Here is an 18,510-nt window from a genome sequence, read left to right as displayed (position 1 = left end):
CTCAGTCGGTAGAGCACAGGAAGCTGAAAAGTCCTTGACTAGTGTAAGCACTACTTAGCAACAACTAAAACATCGGTGTGTTATCAACATTATTCTCATACTAAATCCAAAACACAGCACTGTACCAGCTGCTAGGAAGAAAATTAACTTTATCCCAGCCAAAATCAGGACAACATGGAAAACTTATTTTGGGTTCCAGCATTGGCCTTTCATTTTTTTCCCCTTGCATGGCATTTGAGCAAAGACTTCTGTTTCCTTTGGTGAGTCTGTGTCTGAAATACTAGATCTCAATTCAAATTTAACAGGCTGCAGTCAGCTCTGTGAGCAGCCTCTACCTCTCTGCTATTCAGACATCAAGACCTGATGCCACAATCTATCGACAAGAAGTGGTATCTTTATGGGGTCAGTACGGCAGCGTTGGTAGCCGCAACAGTGGAGTATGCTGGGGAACTAACACTTTCATCATCAGAGTTGCTCATAGTAAGTTGTTATCGTAACTGTTTTTTGTGAACAACTACTTTAAACTCACTCTGTTTTGGAGAACAGAAGAGAATGCTCTTAAGTTGCTGCAGGCTTTTGTAATGCAATGGTTCAAGAGGCTCTTGCGAGCAGGAGCAGGTAGATAGGTATGACAGGATCTCAACTGAGAATCACAGCAAGGTCTTTCAGGAAATTGCTCCAGACTTTTCTACTTAAACCAGATGAGAACCTCTTGGCTGTGAGGTGGTACAGGATGTGCATAGACTGCAAGGAGATACAAGCATTGGTTATAAAGTGGATGAGTGTGGACTCCATAGGCTCCCTGATGCAAGAGGCACAGGCTCAGCATGGGCAGTTAGGGTATGTATTAGCAAGGCATTAAAAAAAGGCCAATTTGGTGATGGCTTGGGGCAGAGTTTTTAATCTCCTCCCCAACTTTTATTGCTGTAAGGAAAACAAAACATACAGATTTAACTTAAATTGCAGGTACTTACCCCAAAATCAATGCCAATGTTTTATTTGATTTATTCTCGCAACAAGGGTGGACAGTCGGTTCTCTGAATGGGAGGTGCCAACTTCAGCTTCAGGTACCACAGCAGAAAAGAAACCTGTAGGTAATTCATTGACATGAACAAGGCAGTTGGTCTGCTAATGACATTTAACCAAGCTCACTGGAGAAATAAGCTAGTATATTACCTCTACTGTCTTTTTCAGTGCTGTTGTTATATCTGTATTTGTTCCAGCCACTGCTTTGGCTAGGTTATTTGCAAGAAATGGGCTCTCATTTTTCTCAGTACCCTGGAGCTGAACATCACCACAGCAGTTCCTGCTCTGTTTTATATTAATATCGTATAATGTCATCTTTATTCATTTATACATGTGTATAATACAACAGCATTCAGTGAGGCTATAAAAGGGAGTCTAGCAAACACTTCTTTTACATTTGCCGTTCTCTTCAAAAATATAATGGTAGAAGAAGTAGGAAAAGGACATCTGAATGCTGACAGCTCAGTATCACTTATTATAAAATTGCTTGTATTTTTCCAAAAGTGTATTAATTTCCTACACTTTATGTAGATCATGTGAACTCTACATGACCCTTCAGCATCACGCAAATGCAGTACACTGTGGAAAAATACCAACTGTCTCCAGCTCATTAACACAGGTAGCTAGATGCCCATTCAGTGTTCAGTGTGACATTTTGTTAATGATGCCAGAAGTGTTTTACATTTTAAGTTGTATATTTTTCCCTAGTACATTTTAAAAAGTATCCTTTATTTTCTGAAAAAGTACAGCAACTGAAACTGGAAATAATGGTCAGCAGCTCTGGAAAAGAACTTGTCAAAATTTCCTTGATGCAATTCTTAGGAGTCTTAAAGTTATGATTACAAAGATATTTTCAAGAACACAGAGCTCATGCATACAAATGTGAAGTACAGCTAGGTTTTTTTTAGGTATTCATTGGTTATTTATTCAGATCTTCAGTACTGACTTACTTGAAAAAGGTGTCTGACTCTCTGTTTTCTAGCCCTAGGGTCAGACTGGCTCTTGAGAGACACATAGTAGAAATCACAAGTACAAGACAAGGGCACACTAATGCCTTTAAAGTATACGCTGTTGTCAGCAAATGTTTAGTAATTACAGTTGTTAAACCAGTTACATACGTCAGGCAATATTCTTTTTGGAAGTATTGACTATTGGAAATACACATCTTACTTGCTAACAGAATAATATATCTGTGAAACCCAGGAGGTGAAAGTTGAAGAGAAATTTAAAATCCATGTGAAAAAATATGACCTGCTAGCCTGTTGAATGGTTTTACTATTAGTGCAATGGTAGCTTCTACTATTTCAGAAATGTGCCAGTCTGCTGGTAAAAACCATTGCTAGTGCCTCTTATCAATTATTTACCAAATCTGCAGACTTCTGACAATCAGTTCCCTAAACTGATGGGGATTTCTGGGCTGGTGTTCTAACTCTGAAGAAAGATACTAAGAGCTCAGGCGCTGACACTGACCCTATGTTGTGTTGAAGGCAACTTTGAGGGAAAAAAACCACACACACAGAGGATTAACTTGAAGTACAGAAAGTTCAGATAAGTAGTTTTTGCACCATAACACAAAAATGTGGATAAAGGAGAGCTACCATGTGTAATGACCTTCGTATTTAAATGGAGATGTGCCTGATAACACACAAAATGCTCAAATGCCTCTCTGCCTTTAACTTTACAGTGGGGTGGTTATGACAGGTTTTTAACAATTTCCATAAATTATAAAAAAACTAAACTATCTGTAACAGAGACCTGGCCAGAACATTTCCAGAGAAATGCAGTGTTGTTGAAAACACTATTCTGTGCAAGCTGAAATGCTTTTCTGGAGCAAGCTCATTTTGGTGTGGAGGGGAAAGAAGGGCTGTGCTTTATTATCCCTGTGTCTCTCATAGAAATGCATCAATGGGCTCTGAAAGAGGTTGTGTCTTGTCCTTGTACAGAGGCATGATTAGAGTCAGAGGACAGTCTCGTGTTTGCAACACCAGTTTAAAAAACACTACTTCATGAAAACGCTCAGAGGTGGCAGTGAATCTGAAATGAATGGATCTCAGCCACTGACCAGGAAAAGGCTTCTCCAGTTGACCCCTAAGATTAAGCAAAGATGATATTCCTACAAAAGAGCTCTTACTGATCATAGAGCCCAAACCACCAGTCAGATTCACAACCTGATATCTGGTGATACAAAATTTCACTATGAAGGAATTAGTTTGCGTGGAAAGGTACCAATGCTTATTTGTGAAAGAAGTGATCTCCCTGTGTTGAATGTTGTGTATCTTTAACAATGAGCTATTCTGTTTTTTTTGATGGACACACTTTTAAACCAGGTCCTACACAGGATTTTGTCAAAAGCAAAGTTAATGAGCTGTTCATCTGCATTTCATCAAGTAAATCAGTTATTTTAAAAAATATTTATAGTGAATTCTTACCTATCACAGGCATTAGTAAGAGCTGGTCTAATTAAAATAGATAAATCAAGATGCTGCAAAGACTCCTCCCCCCTCTCTTTGGTGTTTTACTGTGGCTTTATTTTTAAATCACTCTGAATTTATTGCATAACCATACAACGTGGCAATAAAGTTCTGGTTTGCTCTGTCTGTCTCATTTTAATTTTTAATTGTATTAGTTTCTGAAATGTTAAGGAAGTATTTAAATAGAGGTGGGACCCAGATGGAGTATTGAGATCTACATCTGAATTCCTAACATACTAGCACTAAGAGCATCATGGCATCTTGGCATTTGGTGAGGAAATAAAAAAAAAAACCAAACCAGCCTTTCACTTGCTGATATGAAATGAAAATGTTACATCTCCTCTCATGCATCCAACTGCACCAACAAGTGAAAAGGTGTTAATAAGGAAGTGTATCGAGCAGGGTGACTTTTCTAGCTGAGAAAAACAGGATGTATTTATGCATCATTTCCAAATGTAGTTCTAGAGAAAGAGTAGGTAGCAAAAGGACCATATGTTCAAAAAAAGAGCTGTGAGATCCTGCATGGCATAATAACAAGTGTGGGAAGGCATATTTATTAGAAAAAAAGTGTGAGTAAATATTCATGGAGAAGAGTGGATTGGAACTGTTTTAAAGGTTATAACAATAATCCCTAGGCTATTTGTCTGGGTTTCTCTTTGTAGCCGTTTCCCTTTGAAACACAAGATGTCATTTGTCTCATTGGACTTTCTGACTATGTTGGACCAGAGTTCAAGAGAGAGTCACTGGTAAGTCACTCACAACATAGGTAAACCTGCTGGAAAAGAGGGGGTTTTGGTTGGCGTACTTATTCCGAGTAAGAAATTTGACTGATTCATGCCTAAGCGTTATCATTTTTATTCTCGCTGCTGGAGAGGAGGATTGGCATGACAGCATGCTGTGAATGCAGAGTGATGAATGCAGCTTCAGACTGTGTCATAATGTGCATTCCCATCAGAGAGAGACTAAAAACAGCTTTCTTGCATGAACTGTGGAAATGAAAACCTCAGGTTTTAGTGACACAAATGGATACGAGCTTTAATCTTGAGCAGCATTGTTAACCTGTGTGAAATGACTTTGCTACCCTACTCCCATCCCTTGGGAAGACTTCATACTTCTTTGGCAATCTTGGCAAGAAGTGAAAGCATAAATGATAGCAGGCAACAGGCAATGCAGAGGGTTGGTCTGAGGGACTGTGAAGTATTACTAGCCTAATCTGTACAAGTTCGTATTGCAGTTACTTGTGTTCTGCTACCTTTGAACATAAGTGTAGACGTATGCCTTCTGTTTCTTTTCCACTCCCTGTTTATCACCAACATTAAAATTGTAGGAGGGCAAATTCTGATGCCTACCTTAAGACAGTAAAACAATTATGTAGCAAACTGTGCAGTCCCCAGGATTTTAGTGCTTATTCACTGACAAAACACCAGAACCTAAACCTAGTTAGTTAGCTAGCTAATTCAATTCAGTAGAGGATGCAAACCTATTTATACAGAATTATATTTATGACAACAACCTATTTTGGAGACAGATAAGCTCATGGCAGTGCGTGTCTTCAGTGCAGCAAAGTCCCAGTCCTTAACTAGCCCTCCTGAATCCAAAACAAACAAACCATCACCATCATCTTTTCAAACTAGATTTCCCAGAATAGACAGCCCGTTTGTTTACCCAAAGTGCAGACCAAAAGTCTTTTAATGTACATTAATGAGAAGGTAGAAGTAGCAGAGAGTTCTTAATGGGATCCTGACCTAATTAAGATAAAATGAGAAAATTCCCTTGGGTACCTGGATTGTATGAAGGCTAGACATTAATTCACATTCCCTCATGTGTCTCTCCATGGGGGAAGAATATGAAATGATACATGGACTTGCATTTTGAAACTGCTAAAATCTGAGCTCACAGAAGAGGCAAACTCCTTTGACCCTTTACAGGTGAGGGGTCCTCACTGAGCTGCTGACAATTCATGATACATCAAGCACTAAGGACCACATTCGGCTCTTTCATAGTAATACTGTTTCTGCCAGCTGTAAAACTGGCTTTTAATTAGTCAGTTGAACAGAAAAGACTGAAAACACAGCAAGAGATGAAGTTGGTGTCTGTGAGGCTACAAGATAATAATTTCTGTTCCAATTACACACAATGGCTCAGTTAAAGTTCAGCCTTTCCTTGCAAGTCTTCCTTCAGAAGACTTACTTCTGAAAATGTTCCCAATACTGTTTTCTTCCTGTTGTTCCTTCATTTCATGAAATTTTTCTTGTGAAACATAAAATCCTTTTTGAAGATATGCTTCATGTTCAGCCTTACCTGTTGGAACAAGGGAGGGATGCAAAGTTTATACCATTTGCCTTATTAAACCTCTTCCAACAAACTGGAACTTCTCCAAATATTCAGATGTTTACTTGGGTTATTTCTAGATATTCTTTGATTATGGATGTGGGCCTGAGGCTATGAAAAGTAAACTTTCTGTCCTAGATAAAGTGTTCACTATAAGTAGTAGTAGAAAGGCTTCCTATCATGTCCAGTAAGTTTTGATCCTGGCCTCCAGTTTCCCACAGAGCACACACTGGCCTCTAAGGCCAGTCCAATAACGGGAGCATGCTTGTCACTTGTCAGACAATATTGGATAATACTGCCAGTCTGTTCTTACAGCTGGCAAAACATGTTTGTGAATTTTGTAGAGACGTTTCAGTAAAATAATGTGCTGTTTGTCAAAAAATCATTGTAACAAGCATTGGATAATTTGACATTTTTCAGCTGCTCTTGTGCTTGACACATTAGGTTTTATTGTTAGTTTTCAATTTGAATTGTGGATTGAGGAACACATAGGGAGCTTTAGTATTTCAGCAGTGTTACCAGCTCTTTAATGGAAGTTCCATGAGGATATGCTTTGCTGACAGCCTGATGAGCAAAAAGCCATTGTGTTTAGTCTATTCCTTGTACTGAATGTTCTTCTTGTAATACCAGTACATTTTCTAACTTGTGACAGCTCTTCTTCTGTACACACCAAGGTACCAAAGCAGAAAGAACACACTGGCCAGTAAAAACTTTCTGATGCTCAGGTGACGAATATCTAATGACAGAATTTTGTTTTAAGCCAACCTCATATAACATTGAAATGCTTAACCTTACCCTCTCAGTATGAGCAGACTTCTGTACACACCAAGGTACCAAAGCAGAAAGAACACACTGGCCAGTAAAAACTTTCTGATGCTCAGGTGACGAATATCTAATGACAGAATTTTGTTTTAAGCCAACCTCATATAACATTGAAATGCTTAACCTTACCCTCTCAGATATGAGCAGACTCTTCAAAAGTGCCAACATAAGATAGTCTTGTAGGAGAATTGCTTGATATGATGTATTTGGAACAATCAATATTATTGATCCTATATCAATAGGATTATTTTTAATGGAGAACTAGGGCCTTTCATGTATAATCTGTAATGAAGTGCCTTTCTTTTGAAATTTCAATGTTTTTTTAAGTAAAAAAGAACATCCCCACATTGAAATACTATAGTTGAATATGCTTCAGCGGTGACTCACCAGAGCTACTGTTCAGTTACATCATGTCCTTGTTCTCTCACATGCACTGGATTCCCTGTAGGGGCTTCAGCTTGTGTAGTGCAGCAGAAGCTGGAAGGCTCCTCCTTATTTCTAGATATTACCTGTAGGAAAGCTTATGAGTCGTCATAGGACATGAAGTCTGAGTAGGAACATGAAGCTTCTGTACTGTAACTCATATGAAACACACAAGAGTTCTTCTGAATAAAAATATTTGGATTTTAGCTGGAGTGTTTCAGCTTTTGAGTCATCATCGAAAAGTTTAGGTTTTCAAGAGACACAAAAGAATATTGCTCATACAAATGTAACCGCGTGTTTTATTTTTAAGTCTGCTTAAATCACAGCAGCTCACTGTGGTCCAGGCTGGTAGCTCTGTGGAAAAGGCAGCTATGGACATACTGCTGACTTACCATTGCCATGTGTGGTATGTCTACTTGTTTTTACTGCTCTGCTCTTCACCATTGAACAGGACACAAGAGCGCTTTCATCCTGACCAGTTTTGTGAACACACAGCCATTACTGCACAGCCCTTTACTTTCTATTGTGACTTCCTGTAAAGGTGTGAGGGCTACAGAGGATACAAAGTTCTTGTACAAAAGTATGGGGACCTTCTGTAAAATAGACTGTTATTTAGCGGTAGCTAGGGCACCTTTTGTTTACTTATTAATGAGAATGTTTTTAAGCAAGAACTATCAGGGAAAAATGTTAATGATGGAGGCAACTTATGAATAAGAGATTCTCTGGGTAACTGCTGGTGCTAAAGATGGGATTCATCTGACCCATTTTAGAAGTTTACTTTGACAGGACGAGTTGTGCCCTGCAAGTGCTTCTTTCTCTACACTGAGCATAAAAGGAACCTAGCACGACTATTTCAGATGTAAGCCTCTGTATTTGCTCAGCTGAATCTCTCTGTCTTGTGTGAATGCTTAAGATTTTTTTTAACAGGGAATGGGAGGGAATAAGCACTCAGGGGATATATATATAAAAATGGGAAGAAATAACAAGCTGAGGACTGATGTGGGCTGTAGAGAGAAAATCAGTAGCTTTTCTTACAAAGGAAAAAAAGCTAAATCACCCCGACCAGATTGTGAACAGCTACCACTAATGAGCAGTCACATTAGCTATTACTAATGACAATGGGAATATTTCTCTGAGCAACTGCTCACAATCTGCCCCTGAGATTTAAAGTGAACGTTGGAGGGAAAAAAAAAATCAAACAATAAATGGGTCTAGGATGGGTGAAAGCAAAAGGAAAGAGAAGAAAAATAGGAAAAGGGATAGAGCAAAATGTTTGAACAAATGGTAAGACTGAATGCTGAATTTCACTCTTACAACTCTTACAAGGTTATGAGGCTCAGCTGAGATGGGAATGGATAGTAAAACAGAGTTTGATTGATTGAAATTTCATGAGGATAACAGACCACAGCACATGTTAGGAAAATTGTCTATTATTTTTTTCTTTGGAAAAATGACAGACATGTTTTTCATTGAGCCATGTCTAAATAAAACATTTATAAAGACTTTCCTGCATTATAGGATACACTTTCTGATCAAAATATATCTAGAGATACAATTTACTGCTTAACACTTACCTGGAGTATTGAAGAAGTCCCCAGTCTTCTTAATTCATATTAGGCTTTAAACCTGTGCCATTTTCACATGTGCCTCGACAAGATGGTTTGGTTATTCTGGCACAGGATACTCAGGGGTATTCACGGTTTGACTGAGGCAGAAGTATGCTCACGTCTGTGTGTAATCCATGGAGAAAGAGTCTACTTCAAAGGAAGGTTCAGGGTAGAAAACTAATATAAATCTTTGCATTTCCTTCCTGAAGGGCTTGTTTTCACCCCTGCCTATAGAGGGAGACTAGCAGGGCAAGTAAGCCACCCAGGAATGGGTGTCTGTCTCAGCCAGGAACACCTCCACTTCAGGATGAATAGGCAGCAGAGCAGCATCTCTGGGCTGGGTCTGCAACATCACTAATTACTGTCTCACTATGGAGCTGCTCCACTGGGAGAGCACAATGCGGTTGCCCGGGGACTGATGGCTCAGTCTCTGCTGTTATAGCTGGTTTGAAGCAAGAACTTAAAGTCAGGTTTTGCTATCCTGTGTGACTACTGTTGCTAGAACACAGGGTCCTACTCTGACCCTCCAGTATTTAATTCCCTAGATGAATTGGAACAGTTCTCACAAGGAAAATCTGCACGATTATTTGGTGGGCAGGTGTCCCCCTTGCAAAGTTAGACCCCCTCATTAGTTAGATGTGAAACAGGGATTTGAAACTGTCAAGCACATCCTAGCAGGTTGCCTAGACACTCTTCAATCACGCTTGCCTTTTAAAACCTTCAGAAAACCTTGATTTGGTTCAAAATAAACTAGGATAATGTTGGAAATTGCAAATAGTACCATCAGATGTGAAAAGTAGCTTCTCTCAGTAGATATTTTTTTTTCAAACAGTTTGTCATCAATGCATAGGAAACTACCCGTCACTGATAAAATCCATAACTAAATAATGGTATAGCTTAATTAGTGGCATAAGTATAACCAAGTAACCGAAAACAATGTCATTGTTGCAGAGTGCCCTTGATTGTGTATTTCACCCTGTAAACAGATTTCTGGTAGCATACGTCAGTGGATCTGGGCTGAAAGCTGATTTTTTTCCCTTGCAGCATGTGCAATAACATTGTAACACTTTGACCTTGCAGTACTTTTAGTAAAGTATCAGGATTTGGACCCCAATGTTTTGAAAATCCTAAGTATTTAGGCTCTTAGCTTCCTACTCAAATGGACAGAATTCAACTGATTTAAATGAGAATACACATTGTACTGCATACGGGACCAGTGATTTTGGAGAACAGATACATAAAAAAAAAAAAAAAAATCAGTAAGAATTGTGTTTTGGGTAATTTAGGAGACTTTGAAAAACTCACCAAATGATTAATGATTTTTGTTATTAAGATTTTTTTTTATTAAGGTTGCAATACAGCCCCTAATATTCAGCTTATAAAAGTCACTTTTTGGGTATTAAATGCTCCATTCCTAATTTCTGTTCAGAAATGAACTGGATCAGAAAGCAAAACCAAAGTTTCTCACCCTAGAAAACATTGACTTGGTTTAAACTCTATTGTTTGATACTGCTGATGTCATCACAGTTTGTTTATATCTGCTTCAGCATATTCTTGCTGAGTATGAGCGCTTAAGGTGATGTTTGTGCTGGTTGAACTGCTCTTCTATTTTACCCAGGCTGCAGTCATCCCACAATAAGATAGTTTGGAGGCAAAGGGATTGCTCCCCATCAGTTGGGCTGGCAACATTTATTTGCATCTGTGCTGTCAGCTGAATGAGATAAACAATGATACAATAATACTTGCTTTCCAAAAATACAGAAAAGGAGGGAGGGAGAAGAAGGATCACGTCAGCAGCCTGGTTTATTGCGCTGCCCTAAATCAGCCAGGCTGGCTTAATGCAGAAGCAGAGAATTGCACTGGGACAGGAAAAAGCAGATCTGGGGAAACACAGCTTTCATGATGCCAGGATATTATGAAATTACACCTAGAGAAACTAGGTGGAAGCAGGATGTAAATACAGACCATGAACTTCCGTGAGTGGATGCATGGATAGAGGGATTTGGTTTTCCTAATCAATAACATGTTTCCTGCTACTCCTCCTTTAGGCCACTTATTTTTCTCAGGGATTTGGAAGAGCTGCAGACCTTGGCCTCACAGTTCTGCATAACCCAAGCTCCCATAATCAAACCAGTTGGCGTACAGGCATAAGACCCTTGTAATCAGAATGAAAACTGAATAAGGTGAGAAAACAAAAGGCTGAAGAAGATACAGATCACAAGTCAAGGTAGATGCTTGAACACTTTTCTCTTCACTCCCTTACATCTCTGTGCAAAAGACAATCACTGCCGAAAGGATGTGATTCTTCAGGCACCATACAAGAGAAGTAAGGTCCCAGAGTACTAGAAATTCTTTCTGCCAGTATATTTAATGGAATGTTTTTACACGATAAGAAAAAAGTGTGTGTGCAGTTATCATTTGATTTGATAGTTCAAATCAGGTTTCAGTTTTATTTGTCATGGCAAGGAGGAGAAATGAAGTTGCAATGGGACCTGAAGCAGCTAAATTCTCAAAGTATAATGGGTAGCAAGCAAAGGAGAAAGAGAAGGGACACTAGGGTAGTTTGCCTGCAGATGAGTTCAGCATGTAGAAGAGAGACTCTCTGAAGGGACCAGAAACAAACACAGAAAAGTAACATAGCTTGAACTGAGCCTCCGGCATTTGAACAGGTGTTCAAAGAATAAAGATGAGTTCAAACAAAAACTCTGAAGTAGAAGTTCACTGTGAAGTGTAAATATTTGCGTCCAGAACTTCACCTTTACTAAATAAAACATGACAAATGTCATGAAACTTCAAACACAGCACAACCTCCCATGAAGGTTTTTGAAACTAATGTTAACATTTGGAAGGAAAATAAAATAATAGGCCTCCTGTTAATGAACTGGGTGATTACCAGTAATAGATTTTTTTTTATTTGCTTGGCAGTATCAGCAACATCATGTGATCTTTAACTACATAAATTAGGTAACAACTATACAACAGTGTTTTTGATTTCATAGTGCAATCATCAGTAACCTCTTTTATCAGCATCCCATGGTGACAATGATTTTTCATCAATCTGTCCTTTACTATGCAGAGGACAGCTGCCTTTCTAGATTAATTTTCAGCTTTTATAAAATTAAATATCTGATTTGGAATTTATTTGTATGACATCCCTCAATACTGTGACAGTCCAGGGGCAAAGGCAAACTACAAACTCTGCTTTTGATAAATAACTAAAATCCTATTTCACCTTCACTGTACTTAACTGGTACAAAAATAAGTTTATTAGAGAAAAGCATAGGTAGAATCTGATTTTAACAGTACAGGAGAAGGTAGGGGTCCCCTTCTCAACTTGACTCAGCTGTGCCTGAATAATGTTGCACGTATGTGCAGAAGATACCACTACTCTTTGGAGAGGTTGTGTGCTTGCTAGGCACGGGAGGTTGGATTAAAGCTTGACCTGTTTAAATTGCATTTCCGTGACTCTGAGGCTGGAAAAGGTCTTTAAAATGTTGCCTGTACCAACACATAAACAACAATGCTGCTGGCATGTGTGCATCACAGGGTGAGAAGGAGCTCTGCAGGGCAACGGCTACTTGTTCATGCTGCAAGCCTCTAGGAAGGCTTTTCCGACATGCAGAAGCAGTCTCGCAGTGGTTCAGTGCCACAGCCCAGGCTCATCTCAAGGCTCAAGGAAAGCTTGTGCAAAGGAAGTGAAAGTGTGAAAAGAGGGACAAAAATAAGAATTATCAGAGAGAAGAGATGAGGGATAAAGAAGTGAAAGGTGTTAGTGAAAAAATGAGGAAACCTGCAGGGACAGGGACTCCAGCTTAAATTTTTGTCATGTTTAAGTGAGTAAAAAGCCAAAACAAAACAAACTTCCACTCACCAAAGTGGAGCCAAATTTTGGCCCAAATTGAATAATTTTCCTTACAGTGGCAGAAAAAAACAGAATTAAGGTATTGTTATGCTGCTGCCTCTGTGGAGGAGAAGGTGATAAACCTCTACTTTGCCCCACTTCTATTTTCTGTTCCAGGCCATGTCCTCTGTTTACATACAACAACGGCAACTCCCCTTTGATCCCCTCAGTGACAAATCAAGATAAAATGACAGGTAGAGTTGCCAGTTAATAAAATAGGTTTTAATTTTAATCCCATTAAATGTAACTTGATTCAATAACCAGAAAAGTTTCTTTAGGAATTTATGATAGGACATAACTTATGATAGGACATAGCTTTGGGACCTTATGATAGCACATACTCTCAGTCACTTAATTTATCAGCTAGCTTAGAGAATCTTGTAATTATTCCAAGATTTAAAACTGTTTATTGAATAATTTCTGTAAATAGTCATAAGCAATTTGCAGCAAGTAATTAATACTGAAAACCTGAACCTTGCTTGGAAATCACTACACCTTTTTCTGTTCACTGGATGGATCAGGACCTTATGATAGCACATACTCTCAGTCACTTAATTTATCAGCTAGCTTAGAGAATCTTGTAATTATTCCAAGATTTAAAACTGTTTATTGAATAATTTCTGTAAATAGTCATAAGCAATTTGCAGCAAGTAATTAATACTGAAAACCTGAACCTTGCTTGGAAATCACTACACCTTTTTCTGTTCACTGGATGGATCAGGACAGAATATATACTGAAAAACCAATTCTAAGTGATTCTAAAATCAACATTGTCTTGCAAATGGTCTCCAGTGTTCACTTAAACCACTAGCTTTTGCAAATGTTTCTGCCAGTAAACTGACTCAGTAGTATATTTATAGAAAGCAGATATGACTGAATTCATTTTTTTAATTGGGGTGAATATCCACAGGCATTTTGAAACAGAAACCTAACGCCAATTGCATTGCAACTTTCCTTACAGAAAAAAAAAACAGGAGAATATGACCAGGTGTGAAAATTATGTGGTGAATTTCTCACATTGCAGCAATTCACAGAATTAATAGTGTGGATGAGAATTTTTTCTAATGAATTTACATTCTGTCAACTCATGTGAAATAATTGTGTATAACTGGCCCAATTATTGTGCAGGAACATGCTCTGCCATTGCCTGATATGATACTTGGCGCAGTTTGAACAAATACCATGGCACATATTTTTTATTACTTAAAAATCTGAGAAGTGTCTAAAAATAATGAAGGAGGAGTATATTTATTCCTACATTTTCAAGTGTTTGACAGCTTTCCAAAGCCTTATGCTCGGAAAGCAATCCTACAAAGCCTTATTTGGTATGTCTTATTAGCACTGTCTGTTTGAGAGATTCCTTTAAAATACAGCTCAGATTTTGTAACCGGGAGACACCATTGTGTGGTCTGATTTCCTGCCCAGGATTTTCTTGAGGAAATTATTGCTCTTTGCCCACTAAAGCATGTTTTAGAAAAATATGCTGCAACAAGTGACAAATGTATATGATCAGATTAATCACTGCTGTTTTCTGAAGCTGTTTTCATGTACTATTTAATAGGTCATTTAAGCCAAACATAACTGAAGTTCAGGAGGAAGGGAAACAGTGCAAAGAAATAAATTTTCTTTGTTACTAGTCTAATCTTAATCTTTAATATTTTTATGTAAAAATCAAGGTAGGTAGTAGAAATCAAACTGGTTCCTCTACTTTTTTGAACATTTTAATGCCATTTCCACTGTCAGTAACCTCAAGAGTATTGGAAGAATTTTTAGTCAAATCCAGGGTATGTAAGAAACCCCTGTTCTCATTTACTAATTCTCCTCTCAGAGCAGAGAGAATACACTTTTCTACAGTCGTGCTAAGTTCTCATAATGACTATAGTAGTTAGAGAAAACAGCAAATTCAAAATCTTACATGCAGAGTCTCAAGATATGAAAACCAATACTTTACAGTTCTTTAAGCAGGGTAGTCCTTGAATCTCATGTTACAGATCAAAGACTGTTAAAAATATAACCCTTCTTCTTAGATTTTATAATCTGAAAATAGACTCCCTTTCCTGAAGCATCCAGAAAGTCACTTGCAGAAATAATTCTGTCAAAAACTTGTAAATCATATATACATAAGCAAAAAAAATTTGGCTTGAACGAAATAGTATATTTCAACAGAAACATTTTGCTGAAAATATTCTGAGTAGCTCTTCATGGTATATCTATAAAAAAAGCACACTGCTACTAGAAATCCATTTTGCTATTAGAAATCCATTTAATTAAATTAATAAACATAGTATGTGAAAACTGCAAGCAAAGTGAAACCTGACACTGCTGGAAAGTATTTTCTGAGCCTTTGGATAATGAAGAAGTTCCCTTCTGACTGTTTTAGGGATCATTTTTATTAGTTAATGATATTAGACTGGCGTACTTACATCTTTAGGCAATGTGATCCATGCTGTGTCTTTCTGTTGCTTGCTTGTTCTTTAAGAGCTATAACTTGCAGTACAGACAGCAATGTATATTTTGAGAGCTGATGTTCCCTAAATCCCAAAACCTAGAGCCAAAGTGACATAAAAAATAAAGCTACAAATTTTTCGCCAAAAAGGAAATTTGATGCTCTGCAATTTGGAAGAGAAGCACAAGACTGAAATACACCCAAAATATTCTAAAGAAAATCTCCTCACCTCAACTCCTCCAATTTTCAAAGCATCATACATTTCTGAGGAACTTTGGCTTACTCCTGGAAGTCTAAGTCAAAGAGGCCCTCCAAAAAGCTTCTGAGCAAACACTCTTTTCCAGAGCTTTTTCAGGATTTGTATACCCTCTTGGTATGATACAGTGAAAAAGGAGATTTGATGCTGGCCTAGCTGCCAGGTGGTATAATTTAGTTCAGAGCTTACACTTCTTTAAAATGTAGTAATTTGCAGAAGTCATGCATGAGGCAGTTATGGGTTACATCGCCAGGGTCTTTTTATGCTAGTTTTACTCAGCACAGATCAGCTTGCATTCTGCAATCACTTTCTTAATATGAAGACATGCATTTCACCTCCCCCCGCCAACACACCATGGAGTACATTCTCCTTTTCCCTTTTGGAAAAAAAAAAACCACCAAACTTTTTTTGCTCCTAGTTAAATTGAATTGTAATTGGCAATATGTTTTGAGCATTCAGTGGTGTTCAGGGCACCCTACACCCTGAGATACTCAGAATCTTGCAGAACTCCTTGGTTTAACGAGAAAAAACATCTTGGTACTTGACAAAAAAAGAACGAAGAAACAAGACGTGAAATGTCACACTGCCTAAAATAAATCAGAAATCTCCTAAAAAGGGCAGACTTAATAAAGACAGAGATATTAACAAATTTTTTTCTTAAATGAAAAAATATGATTTTTCTATATATTTAAAATCTTAGAAATTCAGCAATACTTCACTGTTGAAATGCTGTTTAATAATTGCAGAGGAGATCTGCAGGATACAGAGGGATCACATATGGAGAATTAGGAAAGCTGAGGCTCAGTGGCTGCAGGATTCTTTTAAAATAAAGCCTGACTCTGGAGCTCAGATAACTGTCATGTGTAGCAGCCTGTGCTCTTCACTGAGGAAGCCAAAGGTGTAGAGTTATGCTTGGGCTACCAGCACATTAACAAAAGGAAGACAAAACATAGCTATGCAGTTATAAATGCTCTACTGGGCAGAGACACCAGCAGCACAAGAAGTAGTAAAGGAAATAAAAAATGACATAGTGCAGACATTATAGATTAAGCCAGACAGAAATCAAATGAAGGTTACTTTTATGCTGTCTGGGTTGTAAACCTGATTAATCAATTCACAGTAATGTTTGAGCTGCCTTAATTCATTCCTGGTAAAAGTACTAGAAAGCCTACAATTACAGCTGGAAAAGGCAAAATTTCCAGAAAAGAAAAGTGCTGTTTTGGCAATGGCAAAGCCTAAGTTAAAGAATCTGAAAAAGAACAAATATGGAATCTAGAGGGGGGAATAACCGCTGGCTTGTTGCACCTGGGCTTTGGTACCTTTCTCTCCTTCCCTTCATTTCTTTGAAGCTAATCACAGATTCCATTTCTAGCAAAGCCAGCTATAAATACTTGTTTTGCTGAAATGTCCCTCTTAAAAGAAAACCTAATCATTACTGTAAAAAGTAAAATAAACAGCAAAAAAATTACCCTAATATTTGCATTATCAAAATCATGGTTATGGCTCCCCAAGACTTTCTGTGCAGAACTTGCTGAATATCTGACTCTTGTGTTGATGGGTCTCTGTGGGCTTAGGGGACAGCAGGGCCCACAATGGTAAGAGAAAAGGGCAGTCCAGCAGTCTTATTCCCTTTATCCTTTGGCAAATCTGTATTCAGTGGGGTTCAGATTGGAGGAGTCCTTCAAGTGAAGAGAAAACACAAAGAAATTGAGCAGAGACATACCATCAAGGTAGAGGAAAGTCATAATGAATTTTAAGAAAAAGCACAGTCAATCACGAAGAGACACTGGTTAGAAGATGAGATCAAGAAGAAAGGCAATTCTGTTTCATGTGTTTCCTTCTTTTACTGCTGAAATGGCAGGAGGAAAATGAACCAGTGATTTATTTTAAAAACAAACAGGGTAAACTGTGGAGATTAATAGGCTGAGTCAGAGATCTCTGGGAATAAAAAGGGTGAAGAAGTGAAAGAAAGAGGACAACATGGAAGAAATTACTTTTCTAGTGACAAAATAGTTTGCTTGTATGCCCAACTGCTTGTTGACATTCCAGGAGTGTTCTGCATCTCTGGATGTATTGTGGGGGAGCCGAAAGAAACCTTTCTTGTGCACAGAAGGTATTTTGCATTAATAGACGAACTATTCTGTATATTGAACAGAAAGCTTTTAGGAAAAAAAATGGGAGAAGAAAGAAGAATTGGGCTAAAAAGTAATAAAAAGGCACATTGAAAATTCAGATCTTTGCAGGACCATACCGCATATGCAGATATAAATAGATGCAACACTTAGATCAATATGGTCCACATTCCCAAAATGACCTGTGAAGAGCTGAGTATATAAGATCTCATTTAAAATAAAAATTGTTGGCAAATAGACTGAATGAACAGAATTATAATGTTTTAGTGGAAAAAAACAAACACTGCAATATCAAGTACTAACATTATCTTAATACACAGCCTATTCTGTATAGTAAACTAAAACTACTACTGTTCGTTCTATACAGCTAAGCAATGTTCCTCATGTCAATACATAGTATAAAAATTATCCCGAACTAAATAACATTTTCTAAGGGAAAATTTTGCTCGCAAACCTGGGAGAGTGAACATAAACAAAAAATGAACAGCAGCAATCTTGCATTACTTTCAGGCTGTTCATTCTGCTGTAGCATCTTTATTCCAGAATCTCAGAATCACAGAATGGTGGAGGCTGGAAGGGACCTTTGGAGGTCATCTTGTACAGCCCCCTGCTCAAGCAGGGCCACCTAGAGTAGGTTGCCCAGGACCATGTCCAGATGACTTTTGAAGATCTCCAAGGATGGAGACTCCACAACCTCCCTGGAGAACCTGTGCCAGTACTCTGTCACCCCCACAGTGAAAAACTGTTTCCTGATGTTCAGAGAAAACCTCCTGTGTTTCAGTTTGTGCCCACTGCCTCCTGTCCTGTCACTGGGCACCACTGGAAAGAGACTGGCTCTGTCTTCTTTACACTGGTCCCATTCTTGTTTTACTCTTTGTTCCCAGATTTGAGTAGTAGTTTTCAAAAATTTATATTTGCTGTTCTTTCTGTCTTTGTATCTTGTTCACTTTGATTTTCCAGCTTGTTTGCCCTGAAATTGTTTTTTGAAGAGACAGTTTTTGCTAGATGCTTCTTGAATCATGGTCAGTATACTCAGCATGGCTATGATACTCCTTACCTGATATTTTCAAGACTTTTTCAAAAAAGCTCTCTTGG

This window comes from Aptenodytes forsteri, unplaced genomic scaffold (genome assembly GCF_000699145.1).
Source record: "Aptenodytes forsteri isolate BGI_AS27 unplaced genomic scaffold, ASM69914v1 Scaffold92, whole genome shotgun sequence".
Lineage (NCBI taxonomy): Eukaryota > Metazoa > Chordata > Aves > Sphenisciformes > Spheniscidae > Aptenodytes > Aptenodytes forsteri.
The sequence above is the reverse complement of the archived record's forward strand: the minus strand, read 5'-3'. Positions refer to the sequence as shown.